This window comes from Panthera onca, chromosome B2 (genome assembly GCF_046562875.1).
Source record: "Panthera onca isolate mPanOnc1 chromosome B2, mPanOnc1 haplotype 2, whole genome shotgun sequence".
NCBI classification, from domain to species: Eukaryota; Metazoa; Chordata; class Mammalia; order Carnivora; family Felidae; genus Panthera; species Panthera onca.
The window spans coordinates 106740971-106766775 of record NC_138343.1 but is presented as its reverse complement, the minus strand read 5'-3'; positions in this window follow the sequence as shown (position 1 = coordinate 106766775).

The window sequence follows — 25805 nt, the reverse complement described above, 5'->3', positions numbered from 1 at the left end:
CATGGAGACAACCTAACTCTCCCTCAGAGGGTGAATGAACACACACACACACACACGCACACGCACACACACACACACACACACACACTATACAACAGAATACTATTCAACCATAAAAAAAAGAATGAAATCTTGCAATTTGTCACAAAATGGATAGACCTCTAGGGCATTATGCTAAGTGAAATAGGTAGACAGGGACAGACAAATAACATATGATCTCTCTTACATATAGAATCTAAAATAGCAAAAACAGGGGCGCCTAGGTGGCTCAGATGGTTAAGTGTCTGACTTGATTTCAGCTTGGGTCATGACCTCATGGTTCATGAGACTGAGCCCTGTGTGGGGCTCTGCACCAACAACATGGAGCCTGCTTGGGATTCTCTCTCTCCCTGTCTCTCTACCTCTCCTCCATTCACATGTGCACTTAATCAGTCTCAAAATAAATAAACTTTAAATATATATATATATATATATATATATATATATATATATATATATATATATAATAGCAAAAACAAAAGCAAAACCCAGCTCATAGATACAGAGAACATATTGGTGGTTACAAAAGGCAGACGGGTGGAAAAGGGGATATGGGGGGAGAAATATGGGTGAAGGAGGTCAAAAGTTGAGAATTTCCAGTTATAAATGTGTTGGGGATGTAATGTACAGCATGGTAACTAGTTTATAAAACTGTATTGCATATTTGAATGTTGCTGAGAGTAGATCTTAAAAGTTACCATAAGAAGGGCACCTTGGTGGCTCACTCAGTTAAGCATCTGACTTTTCAGCTCAGGTTATATGATCTCACAGTTTGTGGGTTCAAGCCCTGCATCAGGCTCCGTGCTGACAGCTCAGAGCATGCAGCCTGCTTCAGATTCTGTGTCTTCCTCTCTCTCTGCTCCTCCCGCTTATCTTCTTCCTCTCAAAAACAGATAAACGTTAAACAAATGTTTTTAAAAAGTTACCATAAAAAAATTTGTAACTATGTAAGGTGACAGATGTTAATTAATTAGACTTGTTGTGGTTATCATTTCACCATATATATACAAATATCAAATCCTTTATGTTGTATACCTGAAACTAATATGTTATATGAAAATTATACCTCAATTTCAATTAATTTCTTTAAAAATGAAGACTAAATGCCAAAATGAACAAATCAGGAGACTATAGATGCTGGAGAGGATGTGGAGAAACGGGAACCCTCTTGCACTGTTGGTGGGAATGCAAATTGGTGCAGCCGCTCTGGAAAGCAGTGTGGAGGTTCCTCAGAAAATTAAAAATAGACCTACCCTATGACCCAGCAATAGCACTGCTAGGAATTTATCCAAGGGATACAGGAGTACTGATGCATAGGGGCACCTGTACCCCAATGTTTATAGCAGCACTCTCAACAATAGCCAAATTATGGAAAGAGCCTAAATGTCCATCAACTGATGAATGGATAAAGAAATTGTGGTTTATATACACAATGGAGTACTATGTGGCAATGAGAAAGAATGAAATATGGCCCTTTGTAGCAACGTGGATGGAACTGGAGAGTGTGATGCTAAGTGAAATAAGCCATACAGAGAAAGACAGATACCATATGTTTTCACTCTTATGTGGATTCTGAGAAACTTAACAGAAACCCATGGGAGAGGGGAAGGAAAAAAAAAAAAAAAAGAGGTTAGAGTGGGAGAGAGCCAAAGTATAAGAGACTCTTAAAAACTGAGAACAAACTGAGGGTTGATGGGGGGTGGGAGGGAGGGGAGGGTGGTTGATGGGTATTGAGAAGGGCACCTTTTGGGATGAGCACTGGGTGTTGTATGGAAACCATTTTGACAATAATTTCATATATTGAAAAAAAAAAGAAGACTAAATAGTTCAGTACTATCCCAGTGACTCTGCATTAATGCAGATATTTGTATATATATGGTGAAAACTTAAAAACTGAGAACTGAGGGTTGATGAGGGGTGGGAGGGAGCCGAGGGTGGGTGATGGGCATTGAGGAGGGCACCTTTTGGGATGAGCACTGGGTGTTGTATGGAAACCAATTTGACAATAAATTTCATATTAAAAAATTAAAAAAAAAAATAAAGATTCATTCCTTTTGCTTTTTTCTATATGCCATTTTCTATGTGAATGTTGTGCCCTTTGGCACCTCAGCATATGTTTAAATCTCAATATATGAATAGAAGATGCGTAGAACATACAGTCAGAGAAGTGGAGAAGGACCGAAGATTACCTGAGATGCTAGGAGGTCACGTACAGACCAACACATGAGTTCTATCTTTAGTATTACCAAAGCATTTACTCTTCTTATCCCTGAGTTTTCTGGGCTTGTGCCTGAAATACCTTTCTACAGAACTCTGTTGTCACTTCTTCTGTGAAAGTTTTTTTCAGGCCCTCACAATGAACTAGACATTCTTTTCTATGTCTACCTATAGCATTTATATTACAATTATTCAAATATTTATTAAGTAGCTACTATGTGCCAGGCATTCCTTAAGGTGATTGGGATAAATATGTCATTGAACAAAATGTACAAATATCCCTGTCCTCATGGAACTTAGAATCAGGGGAAATGGACAATGAACAATAAACATAATAAAACCACTGAATGTTAGAAAGTGGTAAGTGATACAGAAAAGAGTAAAAGGATGGTAGGGTGTCAGTGCAGGAGATGGGAAAAGGTGGGCATGTTTCAGTATTAAACAGAATAGTCTGGGTGAGCCTCGTTAAAAGATGATATACGGGCAAAGATCTGTTCTCAGTCTCCCCAAATAGTCTTAAAGTCAATTACCATATAATTTATCTTTGGCCTTTCCCTTCTGGTACAATACCAAACTCCTAGTCGGTTACCAAATAAATTAAATGAAATAGGTCTGTATTTACGAACTCTGTGTACATCCATATATTCACACTCGTGTGTGGTTGTACATACACATAAATTCTTCTACATTCTAAAGTCATTGCTATTTTATATTTCATTTATGTATATGTTAAAAGTATATACACACACTGCTTCATTTAAAAAAGTAATTAGACGTGACTGAAAAGAAGACATAGGATAAAAATATTTATTCTTTATTAAAGTTACTAATTAAATAGGAGTGGAAAATCAGGACTAAATGAGAATAGAAACATGGAATTGAAGGCCAATATAATGACTTAAACTTCAGTGCTTGCCTCATGCATCTTTACACTAGACTGATAAGATGTGTGGTTATTTGATTTTTATTATCAGAAAAGAGGAATGCTTCCAGGGAGGAGAAAAAACTTTCCTAACCTTGAATTGTGGAAGGAATTTTCACAGAACTTCATCATAAAAGACAATTGGATAAAGAAGCAAATGATATTCTAAATTATTATTACAACAAAACAGGTGACTTTCCCAAAACTGTTCTCTTGAAGTAAACTTTGATAAAAAGGAAAATTCTAGTATTTAAGAATAACTCAATGTAAGAAATTCCACAACTTGATCCTAGGATAGAACTGAGAATAAAAGACTGAAAAGTCCCTCAGACAATGTTCCTCAAATACCATTTTTCTCATGTAGGCTCTTGGCTAGCCGGAGGAGGTTATAATCTGACAAAAGCTACTACTGATAAGACTTGGAATGCTGCTAGTTTTTATTTCTGACCAATGATAGAACCATATGCTTTGGAAATGGCAGAACGGACATCAAATCCTGAAATCTGAGATAAACTATGTTATGGCTACCTCCTCTGGCCATTTCATTTTGAGCAAAATGAAAATTTTCCTCAATAAGCTGCTCTTAATTGAATCTATTTTAGTTCTTAAAATCACCTTTTACTGGAATTCCAGAGTGCCATGTCATAAGGCATAGCTGAAATAATTTTGGCTGGAATGCTTTCAAAGCAGCTGTTGGTATCACCCACAATAGCCAAAGAATAGCTTCAGTCATGCATCCCTAAAGCATCTGTTTAGGGCTTCATGACTTCCCGGTGTATAACTACAAAATGTCTTTCCAGAAAACTAAAATTCAATTTGCTGTGTGGCAACGCTATAAACCAACTATGTATTGTGCAAAAGTCACTGATTTTATTTTTCAGTTAATAAATTCATTAAGTAACCTTTATGTGTCAGTTACTGTCTGTGTTGGGGTTGAGCCACATTTTCCCACAAATAATTTAAAAATAGGACCACAATTCATTTTTCCTAAAAATCAGAGAGACCTTTGCAGAAGATGGCAGAGTAGGAGGATCCTAAGCTCACTTTGTCCCAAGGATACAACTAGAGAACACCCACATCAGTGTAAATAACTCAGAAAGTGACCCAAAGACTGGCAGAATAGACTCACCACAGCTGAATGTAAAGAAGAGGCCACATCAAAGAGGATAGAAAGAACCAGATGTGGTTAGGAACCAAATGGACTCATGGGACTGTCTGTGGGAAGGAAGGACTAGCAGGTGCAGAGAGGGGAGAGGAGCAGATCCACACACCCAGCACCCCAGGCACAGGAGAATGAATCCCATAACATTTGGCTCTGAAAACCAGAGGGGCCTAACAATCAGTGGGACTTAATATCTGGAAATTTAAAAATCAACGCGTTCAGCTCTAAGAGAACCATAAAAGTAGAGTCCCCACCCTTAAAGAGACAGCACAGCTGAGATACAGCATAGAAGTAGCAGTTTGAAAAATGCCTGGGGTATACAGAAGGAGATTTGTTTACAAAATTCCAGCAGCGTTCTTCATAGAACTAGAACAAACAATCCTCAAATTTGTATGGAATTATAAAAGATCTTAAATAGCCAAAGCAGTTTTGAAAAATAAAAGTAAAATTGGAGGTAGGTATCACAATGCTAGATTTGAAGTTATACAACAAAGCTGTACTAATCAAAACACTATGGTACTTGCACAAAACAGACACACAGATTGATGGCACAGTATAGAGAGCCCAGAAATAAACTCATGATTATGTGGTCAATTTAATCTTCAACAAAGCATAAGAATGTGCAATGGGAAAGTTTCTTCAACAAATGTTATTGAGAAGACTAAACAGCAACATGCAAAACAATGGACCTGGACCACTTTCTTATACCATATACAAAAATAAACTCAAAATGGATTAAGGATCTAAATGTGAGGTGTGAAACCATAAAATCCTAGAAGAGAGCACAAGCAGTAATTTCTCTGACATTGGCCATAGCAACATTTTGCTAGATCTCTCTCTGGAGGCAAGGAAAACAAAAGTAAAAATAGACTATTGGGACTACATCAAAATAAAATCTACACAGCAAAGGAAACAATCAACAAAACTAAAAGACAACCTACTAAGTAGTAGAAACTATTTGCAAATGACATATCTGATAAAGGGTTAGCATACAAAATATGTAAAGAACTTATACAACTCTACAAACCCCAAATAATCTGATTACAAAAGGGCAGGAGACATGAGCAGACATTTCTCCAAAGACATGCAGAGGGCCAACAGATACACGAAAAGATGCTCAACATCATTCATCATCAGGGAAAAGCAAGTCAAAAACACAATGAAGTAACACCTGTCAGAATGTCTAAAAAAAAAGAAAAAAAGAAAAAAAGAAAAAAAAAGGAACAAGTGTTAGTGAGAATGTGGAGAAAAAGGAACCCTCATGCATTATTGGTGGGAATGCAAACTTGGAAAAGTCACTATGGAGGTTCCTCAAAAAACTAAAAGTAGAATTATCATATGATCCTTAATTCCACTCCTGGGTATTTACCCAAAGAATATGAAAAGACTAATTCAAAAAGATCTATGTACCCTTATGTTTACTCCAGCATTATTTACAATAGCAAAATTATGGAAGCAACCCAGTATCCATCAACAGGTGAATGGATAACAAAGAGGTGGCATATATACTATTCAGCCATAAATAAGAATAAAATCTTGCCATTTGCAACAACATGGATAGATCTAGAGGATATAATATTAAGTGAAATAAGTCAGAGAAAGACAAATACCATTTGATCTCACTCATATGAGCAATTTAAGAAACAAAACAAACGAACAAAGGAGAAAAAAGAGAAAAGCCAAAAAACAGACTCTTAACTATAGAGAACTGAAGGTTACCAGTGGGGAGGTGGGAGGGGGGATGGGTGAAACAGGTGAAGGGGATTAAGAATATATTTATCATGCTGAGCACTGAGTAATACATAGAATTCTTGAAACACTGCATTGTATACCTGGAATGAATACAATTCTGTATGTTATACTGGAATTAAAATAAAAAATAAAGAAATAAACTATCCCAGGTAAAAAAAAAAATCATTATCAGCAAATATGGCAAATGTGTGCTTTTACTGACTATGACAGCTAGCCATGTATCAGGTTGATACATCCAGAAAGATAATCCAGCAATCAGAATAGGTTTTAAAGTGTTTAAGTAATAAATGATCATTACTCTGTAATTTGCTCCATTTGGATATTTAATAAAAAATTAAATAAAATTTAATAAAATGAATTATGGCAAGAGGAGTTTCAGGCCCCAGAATTGGGTAAGTGAGTGGATATCTAGTCCCGACAAAATTACAGACATTTGGAGGCACCTGAGAATTAACCCACTTAGATCTGTGCCCACCTAGAAAATCAATAACCCTTTTGTTTTCTCTAAAAACACTCCCTACAAACACTCCTTGATCGACAGGGCTGGCCTCTGGCAGCCATCATTAACTGTATGACTTGGCCAACCTAAGGATAGCTAATTGGACCAAAGATCAACACAGAGCTCTAACTGGACAAATCTAATTCTCTCATTAAGAATTTGGAATTGGGTACAAAAAAAGTTGAGTTAGTTTTATCAGATAGCTGCACCTGTAAAATATAAGCCTTAGAGTTTACCAACTCCAACTAAACTGAGAGTAAAGAAAACCATAGAACAGATAAGTACAAGGAAGAGGGGGAATGCAGAGATCCCTAACAGCTTTCAATTCCTTGGTTAAGCCCTTCCCTGAGGCTTGAATTCATTCCTCCATAAAAGGCTCCATCCTTACAATAATTTTGTTTAAGCTATTTTGACTTATTTTGTTACTTGCAACCAAGAACTCATTCAAAAGATGTACACTGGGAACTAATAACTACATTATCTTTATTAATCCAGGCAAGTCTGTACCCTCTCAAGGCCATTTCTTTTACATGTTAATGTTGAAGCTGACAAGTTGGTATTAAGATTTATACTTACAGGGGCACCTGGCTGGCTCAGTCAGTAGAGCATGTGACTCTTGATCTCAGGGTTGAGTTTGAGCCCCACATTGGACACAGAGATTACTTAATAAATTTTTTTTAAAGATTTAAATTTATGGGGTGCCTGGGTGGCTCAGTCAGTTAAGCATCTGACTTCAGCTCAGGTCATGATCTCATGGTTATTATTCAGAATACAAGGAGAGATAAAGAGCTCCTCAAACAAGAGTTAAAGGAGTTTGTAACCATTAAGCCAGCCTTACAAAAAATGTTAAAGGGAATTATTTAACTGAAACAAAGATCAAAAGTAAAAGCAAATACACAGTAAAGGTGGCAGATTAGTCACTTCTAAAACCAGCATGAAGGTTAAAACACAAGAATAGTAAAATCAATTATAGTATATACCAAAACTAGTCAAGAGTTACACAAAATAAAAAGATACTAAATATGACACCATATGCAAAAAATGGAAAAGGGGAGTAAAAAATTAATGCTTTTAGAATGTGTTCAGTGTGCCTGGCTGGGTCAGTTGGTGGAGCATGTGACTCAATCTCAGAGTTGTGAGTTCAAGCCCCACACTAGGCAAGAAGACTTGTTAAAAAAACTTTTTTAAAATAAAGAATAAAAAAAGAATTTGTTCAAACTTAAACAACTATAAACTTAGTGTAGATGGCTACACACATAAGATGTTATAGAAGAACTCAGTGGTAACCACAGATTGAAAACATAAAACAGATACACAAAAAATAGAAAGGAACGTAATATAACAATAAAGAAAACTAGCAAACCACAAGGGAAGAGAGCAAGAGAATAAGAAAAGGACAGAGAAGACCTACAAATACAACCAATCTAGAAGAAATGGATTAATTTCTAGAAACACACAGTCTTCCAAAATTGAATCAGGAAGAAAAGAAAATTTGAACAGACCAATTAGTAGTTATGAAATTGAATAGGTACTCAAAAACCTCCAACAAATAAAAGTCCAGGATCAGATGGCTTCACAGGTGAATTCTACAAACCTTTAAAGAATTAATACCTAATATTCCTAACTATACCAAAAAATAGAAAAGGAAGGTAAACTTCCATATTCATTCTAAGAAGCCAGCATTATCCTTATAGCAAAACCAAAGACTACAAAAAAAAAAAAAAAAAAAAAAAGGAAATCTATAGGCCAATATCCAATATCCCTGATGAACACAGATGCAAAAATCCTCAACAAAATATTACTAAACCAACTTTAACAATACATTAAAAAAGCATTCACCATGATCAAGTGAGATTTATTCCAGGAATGCAAGGGTGGTTAACTATTTTTAAAATTTAATCAATGTGATAGATCACATTAAAAAGAGTAAGGATAAAAACCATATGATCATCTCAACAAATGCAGAAAAATCATGGACAATATATAGCATCTGTTCATGGTAAAAACTCTCAACAAGAGAGCTTAGAGGGAACATACCTCAACATAATACAGGCCACATATAACAAACCCACAGCTAACATCATACTCAATGGTGATAAACGTTTTCCTCCAAGATCAGGAACAAAACAAGGATGTCCACTGATGCCACTTTTACTCAGCATAATATTGGAAATCATAGTCGTGGTGATCAGACAAGAAATAAAAAGCACCCAAGTTGATAAGGAAGAAGTAAAACTGTTACTATTTGCAGATACCAGAATACTATGTATAGAAAATCCTAAAGACTCCACCAAAAAACTATTAGAATAAATGAAGTAAGTCAAGTTGCAGGATACAAAATCAGTACACAAAAATTTGTTGCATTTCTATACACTAATAATGAATTAGTAGAAACAAAAATTAGGAAAACAATCCCATTTACAATTATTCCAATAAGAGTAAAATACCTAGGAATCAATTTATCCAAGGAGGTGAAAGACCTATACTCTGAAAACTGTAAGACGTTAATGAAAGAAATTGAAGACAACATAAATAGGAAGGTACATTATGCTTATGGACTGGAAGAGTTAAAATTGTTAAATGTCCATACTACCCAAAGCAATTACAAGTTAAATGCAACCCCTATAAAAAGCATTTTTCACAGAAGTAGAGCAAATAATACTAAAATTTATATGAAACAACAAAAGATATCAAATAGCCAAAGCAAAATTGAGAAAGAACAAAGTTGGAGGTATCACAATCTCCAATTTCAAGTTATGCTACACAGCTATAGTAATCAAAACAGCATGGTAGTGGCACAAAAATAGACACATAGATCAGCAGAATAGAATAGACAGCTCAGAAACAAACCGACATCTCTCTACCTTGGACAATCTACCAAAAGGAGGCAAGACTATACAATGAGAAAAAGATAATGTCTTCAATAAATGGTTCTGGGAAAACTAGACAGCCACATGTAAAAGAATAAAACTGGACCACTTTCTCATGCCATCTAAAAATAAACTGAAGGGGTGCCTGGGTGGCCAGAGGCCTGGGTGGCTCAGTTGGTTAAGCGTCCGACTTTGGCTCAAGTCATGATCTCACAGCTTGTGGGTTCGAGCCCCGCATCAGGCTCTGTGATGACACCTCAGAGCCTGGAGCCTGCTTCTGATTCTGATCTCCTTCAATATCTGTTCCTCCCCTGCTCATGCTCTGTCTCTGTCTCTCTCTCTCTCCCAAAAATAAAGATTAAAAAAAATTTTTTTAAATAAATAAAAATAAAAATAAACTCAAAATTGAGTAAACACCTACATGTGAGACTTCGACCATAAAACGCCTAGAAGAAACCACAGGTAGTATCTTCTTTGATATCATTATCAGCAACATATTTGTGGATATATCCCCTCAGGCAAAAATAAAAATAAATTATTGGGATTACACAAAAATAAAAAGCTTTTCCACAGCAAAGGAAATCATCAAGAAAACAAAAAAAGCAACCTAATGAATGGGAGAAGACATATGCAAATAACCTATCCAACAAGGAGTTAACATCCAGACTACATAAAGAACTAATACAACTCAAGACCAAAAACAATAATATTATAAGCAGAGGACCTAAGTAGAATTTTTTTCCCCCAAAAACACATATGGCTGGCTAACAGATGCAGGAAAAGATGCTCAACATCACTACTCATCAGGGAAATGCAAATGAAAACCATAATGAGATATCACCACACATCAGTCAGAATTGCTAGTATCAAAAAGACAAGAAATAGCAGGTGTTGGCAAGGATGTGAAGAAAAGGGAACTCGCATGCACTGTGGTTGGTGGGAATGTAAACTGGTGCAATCACTGTGGAAAATGGCATGGAGGTTCCTTAAAAATAGAAAAACCATATGATTCAATACTGGGTATTACCACTAGGGTATTACCCAAACAGAATGAAAACACATTCTAAAAGATATGCACCCCTGTGTTTACTGCAGCATTATTTACAATAGACAACATAATGGAAAGAACCTAACTCTCCATGGACTATTATTCAGCCATAAAAAAGCATGAGATCTTGGCATTTGTAGCAACATGGATAGATCCAGAGGGTATTATGCTAAGTGAAATACGTCAGACAGAGAGAGAAAAATACCATATGATTTCACTTATATTTGGAATCTAAAAAAAAAACAAATTAATGAGCAAACAAAAATCAAACAGACCCATATACACCCATGTACACTCTTCAGGTGTTTGCCAGAAGAGAAGTGGGTGCAGGGACGGGCAAAATAGACGAAAAGGATTAAGAAGTATAAACTTTCAGTTACAAAATAAATCACAGAGATGAAAAGTACAGCATAGGCAATATAGTCAATAATATTGTAATAACATTGTATGGTAATTACACCTATTGTGGTGAGCATTATATAACACATAGAATTGTTGAATCACTATTGTACACCTTAAACTAATATAACATTGTATGCTAAGTATACCTCAATAATAGAAAAAAAAGGGACAGGCTTTTTCATAAATTTTCACCCTACAGCAAAGTCTAGAGCAATGTTTTATCACACTCGCATAGCAAAAACATTTCTGAGCACACAATATCAAAGTAGTAGCTAAAGTAACTAACTTATATAGATACGTATATTACTGTATTGATACGTACATTATGTAGATCCTTCTTTCGGGAAGCTGGCAGCGTAGGAGGACGCTGGGCTTACCTCCTCCTGCTGATCGCTTAGATTCCACCCACATCTGCCTAAATAACCCAGAAAACCACCAGAAGACTAGCAGAACAGACTCTCCAGAGCCAAGCATAGACCAGAGGCTCACAGAAGAGGGTAGGAAGGGCGAGAGGTGGTACACCTACATGGACTGGCGGAAGAGAGCCGGGGCGGTGGAGGGGCAGCCTGCTGGGCAAGGCAGAGCCCCTCGAAAAAGCGGAGGGGCCAGACTCTGTGAGTTCTGACAGCCAGCAGGACTTAACATCTGGAATGTTAAAAGTCAACAGCTCTGCTCAGAGAGCAGCAGGGCTAGAGGACACGGGGAGGGAGAGTTGTTGAGCCCCAGAAGACAGAGCTCAGCTCGGTGGGGAACAAAGGTGCTGGCAACCGCCATCTCCCTCTCCCATCCCCCAGCCGAAATTCCAAAGGGAACCAGTTCCCGTCATCGAACTTGCATGCACCACGCAAACACCCAAGGCTGTGCTTCTGTGGATCCATCCTGCCAATGGGTCTGCCTCCCTCCAGGTGCCTCAGGGCCCCTTCCGCAGAGGACCACCCATGGCAAAGAGAGCTGAGCCTGCCTCTCCCGCCCCTGTGCACCTTGCGGATCCACCCCAGCTAATACGCCAGATCCCATCAGAGCAGCACCACAAGCCTGGCAATGTGCAAGTAGCCCAGACAGGGGCCACACCACTCCACAGTGAGTCCTGCCCCTGGGAGAGGGAAAGATAAGGTACACACCAGTCTGACTGTGGCCCCAGAGGTGGGCTGGGGACAAACATCAGGTCTGGCTGCGGCCCTGCCCACCAACACAAGTTACTCCAGACAGCACAGGGGAAGAGCCCTGCAGTTCCACGCCCCTCCAGGGAGTATCCAAAATGACGAAATGGAAGAATTCTCCTCAAAAGAAACTCCAGGAAGTAGCGACAGCTAACGAATTGATCAAAAACGATTTAAGCAATATAATGGAACAAGAATTTAGAGTAATAGTCATAAAATTAATCACTGGGCTTGAAAAAGCATAGAGGACAGCAGAGAATCTATTGCTACAGAGATCAAGGGACTAAGAAATAGTCATCAGGAGCTAAAAAATGCTATAAATGAGGTGCAAAATAAAATGGAGGCAGCCATAGCATGGATTGAAGAGGCAGAGGAGAGAATAGGTGAATTAGAAGATAAAATTAGGGAAAAAGAGGAAGCTGAGAAAAAGAGAGATAAAAAAAATCCAGGAGTATGAGGGAGGAATTAGAGAATTAAGTGATGCAATCAAACGGAACAATATCTGTATCATAGGAATTCCAGAAGAGGAAGAGAGAGACAAAGGGCTGAGGTTGTACTTGAACAAATCATAGCTGAGAACTTCCCCAATCTGGGGAAGGAAACAGGCATTGAAATCCAAGAGGCACAGAGAACTCCCTTCAGATGTAACTTGAATCGATCTTCTGCACTACATATCATAGTGAAACTGGCAAAATACAAAGATAAAGAGGAAATTCTGAAAGCAGCTAGGGATAAATGTGCTCTAACATATAAAGGGAGACCTATAAGACTCATGACCGATCTCTCTACTGAAACTTGGCAGGCCAGAAAGGAATGACAGGAAATCTTCAATGTGATGAAGAGAAAAAAATGTGCAGCCGAGAATCCTTTATCCAGCAAATCTGTCATTCAGAATAGAAGGAGAGATAAAGGTTTTCCCAAACAAACAAAAACTGAAGGAATTTATCGCCATTAAATCAGCCCCAGAAGAGATCCTAACGGGGATTCTGTGAGTGAAATGTTGTAAGGACCACAAAGTACCAGAGACATCACTACAAGCATGAAACCTACAGACATCACAATGACTCTAAACCCATATTTTTCAATAATAACACTGAATGTAAATGAACTAAATGCTCCAACCAAAAGACACAGGGCATAAGAATGGATAAAAAAAAACAAGTCCCATCTATTTTCTGTCTACAAGAGACTCATTTTAGACCTGAGGACCCCTTCAGATTGAAAGTGAGGGGATGGAGAACTATCTATCATGCTAATGGAAGTCATTATGTAGAAAGATAAACCATTACTATGCTGATGGCTTTTATACTTCAAGACTAATGATAGTGGATGATAAAATCTAAGTTTTTCAATGCTAATTTAGTTAAAATGAGAAATATATAATCTCTGGGGCACCTGGGTGGCTCAATCAGTTAAGCAAGCCACTCTTGCCACTCTTGAGCAGCCACTCAAGCAGGCACTTGTGAACCACAACAAAGAGTGGCTCACAGTTCATAGGTTCAAGCCCCATGTTGAGCTCTGCACTGATAGTGTGGAGCCTGCTTGGGATTCTCTGTTTCACCCTTTCTCTCTGTTCCTCCAGCACTCTCTCTCTTTCAAAATAAATAACTTAAAAAAAAAGAAAAATATATACTCTGTAGGGTGACTTAACATACATCTGAATAATTATATATTCATATATCAAATTTTTTTAATTTTTTTTGATGTTTATTTATTTTTGAGAGAGACAGAGACAGAATGTGAGTGAGTTGGGGCAGAGGGAGAGGGAGGCACAGAATCTGAAGCAGGCTGCAGGCTCCGAGCTGTCAGCACAGAACCCGACGCGGGGCTCAAACTCACGAGCTGTGAGATCATGACCTGAGCTGAAGTCAGACGTTCAACTGACTGAGCCACCCAGGCGCCCCAATATATCAACATGTTTTGTTAATTAAATATATATATCTGAACAATATATATAACCTGTAGGGGCTATATGCAAACTACAAAACATTCCCAACAGAAAACAAAAGAAATTGAGTTATAGAGTTACTGTCTAACCCTTTCATTGTAGACCTCTCTCTCCTTCCTTAGAAGAACTCAAGAACTGTACCTGATAAGTGTGTGACATAGACAAGGATCCAGTGATAATTTTTATAATAAATCCTAAATGTCTTATTTTTAGACTCAAAAATAGAATATATACCTTCTCAACTAAAAAAAAAAAAGAATATATATAAATAGAAGTTCCAATAAATGTCTCTGCATTACAGTGGTTCATCTTGCACACCCCCTGAGGTTGAACATTACTGCCTCAAGACTACAAACAAAAGTTTCTCTAACACTTCCATAACTTGCTTTTTCAAATAATAGAATTAGAGCCTATAATTTTCTCTTTAGTTCATTGAGAAGTGATCCTTGGGAAAAGTTCTTCTAACCCACATTCTATAAAGGATTTAGCAACACCACTGCCTACCCTTGCACTGAGATGACCAGAGATAAATATGAACATCACTGTTGAATTAAGAACAAGCATCAAAGCAATAAATGTGCCCTCTGGAAGAAAGGATGTAAACATTAAGCATACTAATATCCCTGCTGGGAAACCAAATCTAGTGAAAATGAATCTGTAAGCTCAGTATGGTCCTCTTAATACTCCTTGAGTTTAATGAGGCCTGTCCTAGAGAAGGAACAGATGGCCATGGAACAGGAGGACCCTAGGCTCACCTCATCCCATAAATACAACTAGAAAACTATCAAATCATCCTAAATACCTCAGAAATCAACCTGAAGACTGGCTGAACAAATTCCACAACTAAAGGTAAAGAAGAGGCCACAACAAAGAAGGTGGGAAGTGCAGAGGTGGGATTTGGGAGAAAAATAGATTGTGGTCACTGCAGTAGGGAGGGAGCACAGTCACAGAGAAGGAAGTCAGTCGAACATACAGGGGATCACATGGGGACAACAACTCCTCATAGCAATTGGCTTGGAATGTGAGAGGGAACAAATTTCATGAGTTCTGGCAATGGTGGGGCTTAAAGCCTGGAGTACTAAAGGTCAGAGGGCATGGTGTGGGGAGAGCCCAGAGGCATTGGGGCTGCCCTTAAAGAGAAGGCAGGGCAAACTGTCCACAGACATACAGCATGGAAAGAGTGGATCTGAAGAGCACCTGTGGCACATAGTGGGGAGGTCACTTGCTCATCTCAGAGTGCATCCTAGAGAGGCAACATTCAGAAAAACGCTTCCAGGAACAAAGGAACTGGCCAGTGTCATTTCCCTCCCTAGTGTCTCAGCATAGGCACAGGGTCACCTGGAGGAACCAGCACCACGCAGACACTCACTACCTAACATGCTTACACCAAGACCTGCCCACCACACTCTGGTGGAACTTCCTTTCCCAGTCATGCTTGCCTCAGTCCCAGCACTACAGGCCCCCTCCCCAAAAAGACCAACACAACCCTTCCCCCCACATCCCCTGATCCCAGAGTTTTGTGGAGCCTTGGTTCTGGCAGCAGTGACGATAGGTCTTATTTCACAAAAGACCAGAGCATACCTAGTTAAAATGTGCCACATTTCAGGCCAGGGACCAAACATTACCCACAATAGGCAAGGAGAGACTCTGCAGATGACTGGTCTGAAGGATAAAACTGCCAGGAGAAAACAACAGAGCACATGCAGCACACATCAGAGACACTCCCAGAAGTGCAAGGTCCTGGGGAAAAGGGGACACTGTACTGCAGAGCACTATAGAACCCCTTCCACATAGGGCATTACCCTCAAGAACAGATGATATAGCTGACTGTCCTAACACAGAGAAACAGTCACAGAGACTTAGACAAAATGAAGAGACAGAGAAATTTGTCCCAAATGAAAGAACAGGACTAGGGCATGGCTGGAGATCTTAGTGAAATAGATATAAGTAACATGACTGATGGAGTATTTAAAGCAATGATTATAAGGATATTGAGAAAGGAATGGAAGACATGAGTGAGATCCTCAATACAAATAAAAAAAAAAACAAATCAGGGATGAACAGTGCAATAAATGAGATTGGAAACACTCTTGTGCAATGAACATCAGACTAGAAGAAGCAGAGGATGAATTAATGACCTAGAAGACAGAGTAACGGAAGGTAATCAAGCTGACAAAAAGAGAGAAAAAAATTATGCAAAACAAGAAAAGACTTAGGGAACTCAGTGACTCCATCAAAAGTAATAATATTCATATTATAGGAGTCCCAGAAGAGAGAGAGAGAAGGGGGCAGAAAATTTATTTAAATAAGTAATGGCTGAAAATTTCCCTAACCTGGGGAAGGAAATAGATATCCAGATGCAGAAGGCACAGAGAACTCCCAACAAAATCAACAAAAGCAGATCCACACTAAGACATATTGTAATTAAAATGGCAAAATATGGTGACGAAAAGATTTTAAAATCTCTTTAAAAGAGAAGATAGAAACATACAAAGGAAACCCCATAAGGCTATTGGGGGGTTTTCAGCAGAAACTTTCCAAGCCAGAAGTCAGTGAAATGATACATTCAAAGTACTGATTAGGAAAAATCTCCAGCCAAGAATACTCTATCTAGCAGGCTAACATTCAGAATAGAAGAAGAGATAAAGAGTTTCCTAAACAAAAACTAAAGGAGTTCATGACCACTAAACCAGCCCTGCAAGATATATTAAAGGGAACTCTTTAAAAAAAAAATTTTTTTAATGTTTACTTTTGAGAGACAGAGAGACAGAGAGACAGAGTGTGAGTGGAGGAGGGGTAGAGAGAGAGGGAGACACAGAATCTGAAGGAGGCTCCAGGCTCTGAGCTATCAGCACAGAGCCTGATGCGGGGCTGGAACCGACAGACCGTGAGATCATGACCTGAAATGAAGTAGGATGCTTAACCAACTGAGCCCCCTAGGCGCCCCTAAAGGGAACTCTCTGAATGGAAAGGAGAATCCAAAAGTGAGAGAATGAAGGTAGGAGAAGCACAAAAGCAGTACAAATGAATATTTCTGTAAAAAATCAGTAAAGGAACACACAAAATAAAAGGATGTAAAATAGGACTCCATATACCTAAAATGTGGGGAGGAGAGGAGTAAAGAACAGGTTAAAACTTAAATGACCATCAATTTATATAGACTGCTTTATGTAGAAGATGTTAATATATAAAACTTATGGTAACCACAAATCAAGAATCACTAATATGCAAAGAATAAAAAGAAAGAAATCCAAATACATCACTAAAGAAAACCAGAAAACCATGAAAGACAAGAAAAGATCAGAGAAAAATCTTCAGAAACAACAAAACAAATAACAAAATTGCAATAAGTACATACCTATCAATAATTACTTTGAAAGTAAATGGACTAAATGCTACAACCCAAAGACCTAGGGTGATCGAATGGATAAAAAAACAAGACCCATCTATATGCTGTCCACAAGAGATTCGTTTTAGAACTAAAGACACCTGCAGGTTGAAAGTGAGAGGATGGAGAAATATTTATCATACAAATGGAAGTCAAAAGAAAGCCAGAGCACCAGCACACAAAGTAGACTTTAAAACAGTCTGCAACAAGAAGCAAAGAAGGAAACTATATCATAATAAAGGGGACAATCAAACAAGAAGAAATGTCAATTGTAAATACTTATGCACCCAACATGAGAGCACCCAAATATATAAAGCAGTTAATAACAAACATAAAGGAACTGGTTGATAGTAAAACAATAGTAGGGTACTTTAATATCCTAATAACATCAATGGACAGATCATCTAATCAAAAAATCAACAAGGAAACAATGGCTTTGAATGACACACTGAAACAAATGGATTTAACAGATATATTCAGAACATTCCATCTTAAAGCAGCAGAATACACATTCTTTTCAAGTGTAAATGGAACATCTTCCAGAACAGATGTTAGGCCACAAAACAAGCCTCAACAATAGAAGATCAAAGAGACACCATGCACTTTTGCTGACCACAATGCTATGAAACTAGAAGTCAACCACAAGAAAAAATATGGAAAGATGAAAAATACATGGAGGTTAAATAACATGCTACTAAACAATAGGTCAACCAAGAAATCAAAGAGGAAATTAAAAAGTACATGAAAATAAATGGAAATTAAAACACAATGCTTCAAAACCTTTGTGATGCAGCAAAAGCAGTTCTAAGGGGGACGATTTTAATGATACAGGCTACCTCAAGAAGCAAGAAAAATCTCAAACCTAACCTTACACCTAAAGGAGCTAGAAAAACAACAACAACAAACAAAATCTAAAACCAGCAGAAAGAATAAAGATTAGAGCAGAAATAAATGTTAGAAACTAAAAACCAACAACAACCAACAATAGAACAGATCAATGAAACCAGGAGCTCGTTCTTTGAAAAAAAAAAATCAATAAAATTGATAAACCTCTAGCCAGACTTATCAAGAAAAAAAAAGGACTTAAAAACATAAAACCACAAATGAGAAATAAGAACCAACACCACAAAAATACAAACACTTAGAACACTATAAAAAACTATATGCCAACAAATTGGACAACCTAGAAAAAATGGATAAATTCCTAGAAATATATAAACTATCAAAACTGAAACAAATAAAAAACTTGAACAGACAACTAACAAAGAAGCAGAATCGTACTCAAATGAATTCTACCAAATTTTAAAAGGAGAGTTAATATCTATTTTTTTTCCAAACTATTCTAAAAAATAGAAGAGAAAGGAAAATTTCCAAATTCATTCTATGAGGCCAGCATTACCCTGAATATAATTCAGTTATAAAAAAGAATGAAATTCTGCCATTTACAATGACGTGGATGTACCTAAAGGGTATAATACTAAGTGAAATAAGTCAGAAAAAGACAAATACCATAGGATCTCATTCATATGTGGAATTTAAGAAACAAAATGAGCAAAGTGGAAAAAGGAGAGAGAGAGACAAACCAAGAATCCGACTCTTAATTATTGACAGCAAGCTGATGGTTACAAGAGGGGAGGAGGTTGGGGGGAATGGGTGAAATAGGTGATGAGGATTAAGAATACACTTATCTTGGGCACGTGGGTGGCTCAGTCAGTTAAGTATCTAACTGTTGACTTCAGCTCAGGTCATCATCTCACGGTCATGACATCGAGCCCTGCAACAGTCTCTGTGATGAGCATGGAACCTACTTGGGATTGTCTGTCTACCTCTCTCTCTTCCCCTCTCCCCCTCCCCTCAAAGTAAATAAGCATTTTTTAAAAAGAATACACTAATCATGATGAACACCTAGTAATGTATAGAACTGTTGAATCAGTATATTGTACACCTAAAACTAATATAACACTGTATGTTAACAGGAATTAAAATAAAAACTTAAAAAAATAGTGTCCAGTTCTTTTCTGAAAATACAGCTAGAATCTTTTAGGCAGCATAGTTTAAGTTTATAGAGCACAAAACACTGAAAAGAGGTCATGTGAATCTTGTGAACTAGTCTCACTATAAAAACTGTAAAATCAGGGGCGCCTGGGTGGCGTAGTCGGTTAAGCGTCCGACTTCAGCCAGGTCACAATCTCGCGGTCCGTGAGTTCGAGCCCCGCGTCGGGCTCTGGGCTGATGGCTCGGAGCCTGGAGCCTGTTTCCGATTCTGTGTCTCCCTCTCTCTCTGCCCCTCCCCCGTTCATGCTCTGTCTCTCTCTGTCCCAAAAATAAATAAAAAACGTTGAAAAAAAAATTTAAAAAAAAAAAACAACTGTAAAATCAAAAGTCACACGTAAATTGTTAAAAATATTATAAAGACAGCAATGTTTCCATCATTTACTGTACACATACAATGTGTTGAGGACTGTTTTAGGACTAGGGATATACCAGTGGGGGTGAAGGGGAATCCCTGCTCTGTGTGCTCCATGGACCTTATATTCTTGTGGGAGTATGTGTGCATATTTGTAAAAATGTTATACACATGCATATATATGATAAAAATAAGGAAAAAGCATGAATGTATATTGTCATATGGGAGTGATAAGTTCCATGGAGCAAAATAAAGGAGGGTAGAAAGGAGTACAAGGCAGGGAGTGGGGCTGTGGAGTAGGCCATGGGGATGTGAACCATTCCAGGCTGGAGTAACAGAAAATGCAAAGTGCTAAGGCAGAAGAGAACCAGGAATATCTGAAGAAGAGCACTGTTGCTGTACTGGAGTGAGCACAGGAAGAGAATAATAGGATATGCAATAAATTAATGCAAGTTTTAAAAGCTTAAAAAGATATTTAAAGAATAAAGCAGGGGCACCTGGGTGACTCAGTTGGTCAACTGCCTGACTCTTGGTTTTTACACAGGTAATGATCTCACAGTTTTGTGAGTTCAAGCCCTGGGTTGGGCTCCGTGCTGACAGCATGGAGCCCACTTGAGATTCTCTCTCTTTCCCTCTCTGCCCCTCCCTCTGTCTCTCTCTCTCTCTTTCTCTCTCATCCCCCCCCCAAAATAAATAAATGAACTTAAAAAAATTATAAAAGACTAAAGCAAAGTTACATAAAGAAATATTTTAGTCATAGGACAAAAATTTAATACAACAAACATTCAGTCTCTACTATGTGAAAGACAGTGTTTTAAGAGCTTTGAAAGTAACAAAGATTCCTGCTCACATTTTAGCAGAATTTGAGTTATTAGATAAAATGGAATACAAGAAGATACAAAATAGAACAAAACCAGAAAGAACTATTATAATACAGTAAAATAATTTCCAACTATACAACTAGAAATTTATAGACATAAAACCAAGTAAAGGATTCAAAACCACAAAATTAACAATATGAAGGATCAAGTGGTAGAAAAACATGTTAAGTAGAGACATGATAGAAAAATTTTTAAAGACCGAAATTCAACTTCTGGAGATAAAAACTACAATGGCTGAGATGTAAAATAAACGGATTAGGATTAGCAGAGTAGACATTGCAGAAGATTAGTGAACATGCACACATAGAAATAGAAACTTTCCAAAATAAAAGAGGAAAAGGAGTCCAAACAAATTAACGGAATTCTCCCCGAGTCTGTAAAGCAATGTCAAATAGGATAAAAACATGTATAATTGAGCATTCCCAAAGGACTGAGGTTTAAGTGGTAGAAAAAAATAGTAGATGAAATAAAAGCCAAAGTATTCTCCAAATCTGATGAAAACTATGAACCCAGAGATCCAAGAAACTCAACAAATCCAAGGCACAAAAAATATGAAGAAAAATACACCAAGGCAAATCATAAGCTGCTCAAACAGGTAATAAGGAGAAAATTTTCAAAGGAACCAAGAAGAAGGGTGTTATTTATTTACATTTTTTAAAGTTTATTTATTTGAGTGAAAGAGAGCATGTGCTCGCACATGAGCGAGGGAGACACAGAGAGGGAGACACAGAATCCAAAGTGGGCTCTGTGCTGATGGCAGAGAGCCCAACGTGGGGCTTGAACTCACAGACTATGAGATCACTACCTGAGCCGAAATCAGACGCTTAACCAACTGAGCCACCCAGGCACCCCAAGAAGGCTGTTATCTATAAATAAAGTAAAATAAGGATGACAACAGACCTGTCACTGGAAACAGTGCAAGACAAAGGACAATACAGCAAGGTCTATTGAAAACAGTAACAATAATCAGTTAATCTACAATTTTATGCTCAGTCAAATTGTCTTTCAAAAATATAGGTTATATCTAACAAAGCTGTGGTAATCAAAAAAGCATGGTACTGGCACAAAAACAGACACATAGGGGTGCCTGAGTGGCTTAGTTAAGTGCCCGACTCTTGATTTCGGCTCAGGTCATAATCTCACAGTTCGTGAGATCAAGCCCTGCAATGGACTCTGCACTGACAGGATGGAGCTTGCTTGGGATTCTCTCTCTCTCCCTATCTTTCTGCCCCTCTCCTGCATTCTCTGTCTCTCAAAATGAATAAAAAATGTCTCTCAAAATGAAAAAAAAAATCACATAGATCAATACAACCAAATAGAGAACCCAGAAATGAACCCATGCTTATATGGTCAAGTAGCCTATGACAAAGGAGGCAAGAATACACACTGGGGAAAAGCTAGTCTTTTCAATAAATGGTGCTGGGAAAACTGGACAGCTGCATGTAAAAGGAAACTAGAACACTTTTTCACACCACTCATAAAAGTAGACTCAGAATGGATTACACACCTAAATGTGAGACCTGAAACCATAAAACCCCTCAAAGAAAAGAGTTACCACTTCTTTGACATCAGGCTTAGCAACTTTTTTCTAGACAGATCTCCTGAGGCAAGGGAAACAAAAGCAAAAACTATTGGAACTACACCAAAATAAAAAACTTTCACACATTGAAGGAAACCATCAACAAATGAAAAGGCAGCCTACTGAATGGAAGAAGATATTTGCAGGTGATATATCTGATAAGGGGTTAACATCTAAAATATATATAGTACTTACAAAACTCAACACCAAAAAACCAAATAATCTGATTAAAAATAGGCAGAGGACCTGAATAGACATTTTTCCAAAGACGACATATAGCTGGCCAAAAGAGATATGAAAATATGCTCAAAATCACTAATCATCAGGGAAATGCAAATCAAAACTGCAATGAGGTATCACCTTACACATGTCAGAATAGTTAGAATCGGAAACAAAAGACATAACCATTGGCAAAGATGTGAAGAAAAAGTAACCCTTAAGCACTGGTCATGGTAAAGTAAATGGGTGCACCACTATGGAAAACAGTATGGAGGTTCCTCAAAATATTAAAAATAGAAATACCATATGATCCAGGAATTCCACTACTGGGTATTTACCCCCCAAAAGCAAAAACACTAATTCAAAAAGATACATGCACACATGTGTTTATTGCAGCATTATTTACAATAGCCAAGATATGGAAGCAAGCTAACTGTCTACGCGTAGACAAATGGATAAAGACGTGTGTGTGTGTGTGTGTGTGTGTGTATATGTGTGTGTGTCTGTGTGTATATGTGTATATATGTGTATATATGTGTGTGTGTATACACACACACACATAGCAACAATATGGATGGGCCTAGACAATATTAGGCTAAGTGAAATAAGTCACAGAAAGACAAATACCATATGATTTCACTTATGTGTGGAAAATAAAAAAACAAATGGATAAACAAACAAAAAGCAGGAACAGATCCATAAATACAGAGAACAAACTGATGGTTGCCAGAAAAAAGAAGGGTGGGGAAGATGGACAAAATCAATGAAGGGGAGTGGGAGATACAGGCATCCTCTTATGGAGTGAATAAGTCATAGAATTAAAGGTATGACATAGGGAATATAGTCAATGGTACTGTAATAGCATTGTATGTTAATAGACTACACTTGTGGTAAGCATAGCATAATGTGCAGCCTTGTCCAATCACTGTTTTACATCTGAAATTAATATAACATTGTGTGTCAACTATAATTTAAAAGGATGTATGTTATATCTAGATATCAAATCATGTTGTATACCTGAAACTAATATAACGCTATATATCAATTATACCTCAATAAGAAAAAAATATATACATGACATTTTCAGACATACAAAAGCTATATGCATTCATCACCAAAATACCTCTACTAGAAGAAATATCAATGGCAGACAGACAAAAGAAAATTACATTAATGGGGCACCTGGGTGGCTCAGTCAAAGTGTCTGATATCAGCTCAGGTCATGATCTCATGGTTCGTGAGTTCAAGCCCTGTGTCAAGCCCTGTGAGTTCAAGCCCTGAGCTAATAGCTCAGAGCCTGGGGCCTGCTCTGGATTCTGTCTCCCTCTCCTTCTGCCCCTTCCCCACTCGCACTCTGTCTCTTTCAAAAATAATAAACATTTAGGGGCACCTGGGTGGCTCAGTTGGTTGAGTGTCCAACTTTGGCTCAGGTCATGATCTCATGGTCTGTGGGTTCGAGCCCCTCATCGGGCTCTGTGCTGACAGCTCAGAGCCTGGAGCCTGTTTCAGATTCTGTGTCTCCCTCTTTCTCTGACCCTCCCCTGTTCATGCTCTGTCTCTCTCTGTCTCAAAAATAAATAAATGTTAAAAAAAAATTAAATAAAAATAATAATAAACATTTAAAAAAAAGAAAATTACATTAAAAAAACACATGTGTAATTGAAGTCACCAAAGGGGAGAGGTAGAGAAAATATTCGAAGAAATAACGGAAGAACACTGGAAATCATAACTACATCAGTAAATACACATGATTACTTTCTTGTTCGTTATTTAACTCTCTCTAAAAGATAATTGAGACCTTCAGGTTCTGGTCAGCATTTAAGAAGCCTGAAAGTTGCCACTACATCCTACAAAGTAAAAACATGAAAAGCTAAAACAATCAACAACTCTTCTTAGATCCATAAAAAAAAGTGAAGTCACAGAGCAAACTACTGCCCCCCAAACTGGAGAAACAACAGGCTGACACAGAGAATCACAACTTACCAGAGCAGAAACTGAGCTGAAAACCTCCACAAGAATGGATGCCAGGGTAGGTAAACTTCAATTGTAATTGATGAATTACTGGAGGCTTAGTGTGGGCAAGTCCAAAAAGATATAAACTACAGAGGGGTCTCACACTTCTGAGAGTTTTACATCTAAGAGTTCATGAGGTTTTCACAGCGAATATTGGAGAAAAATCCCTTTGTTCTTCCAACGGGGTTTGGGGAAAGGGAACCATTTTGAAAGACCCCAGAGCATTCTGTTTTCTGAAAAAGTTCTGCCCTAGGTGAAACTAGTTAACCAGAGCCTAACCTGTTGGGGTTTATCAAAGCCTAATTGACCTGGGGGAAAAGAAACATTCAACTCCACTTGGCTCTAGCCTTTCAGAGGAAGGCAGGGAAATACGCAACTCCAGCCCACTGTAACCATGCTGTCCCACCTACAGGAGGTGGGGACTGAGAACAAGTGAAGTTCACAGTCCAGAGGCAAAAAGCTACCTAGAGCCAAGACCTAATTATAGGACTATCAAACACTCCCCCTCCCACCCCATGCCTTACCACCACATTACTAAAGGCCTATTTACGGCAATTTAACCCAGCACATCTTATCCATCTTTCAACAAAAAATTAGAAAACATACTAAACGAAAAACACAGAGTTGAAAAGAAACAGAGCAAGCATTAAAATCAGCCTCAGGTATGGCAGGGATGTTGGAATTATCAGACTGGGAATTTAAAATAACTATGATTGGGGTGCCTGGGTGACTCAGTCCTTAAGCTTTATCAGTCTTCAACTCAGGTCATGATCTCACAGTTCGTGAGCTTGAGTCCTGCTTCGGGTGAACACGAGTCCCACTTCTGGTAAAAACACCCGGATGAGCCCCGCTTTTCTCTCTCTCTCTCTCTCTCTCTCTCCCTCTCCCTCTCCCTCTCCCTCTCTCACCCCACCCCTTGCTCACTTGTGCCCTCTCTCTTTCTCAAATAAATAAATAAATTAAATAACTATGATTAATATCCTAAGGGCTCTAATGGATAGAGAACATGCAAGAACATACAGGAAACATAGGCAGAGAGATAGAAATTCTAAGCACCAAAAAGAAATACTAGAGATTAAAAACTCTAACAGAAATGAGGAATGCCTTTGATGGTCTCATTAGTAGATCATATGCAGCTGAGGAAAAAAAAAATCTCTGAGCTTAAGGATATGTCAATAGACATTCCAAAAATGAAAAGAGAAAAAAGTCAAAGCACCCCCAGGATATCTAAGAACCGTGGGACAACTACAATATATGTAACATACATGTAATGGGAATACCAAAAAGAGGGGAAAGACA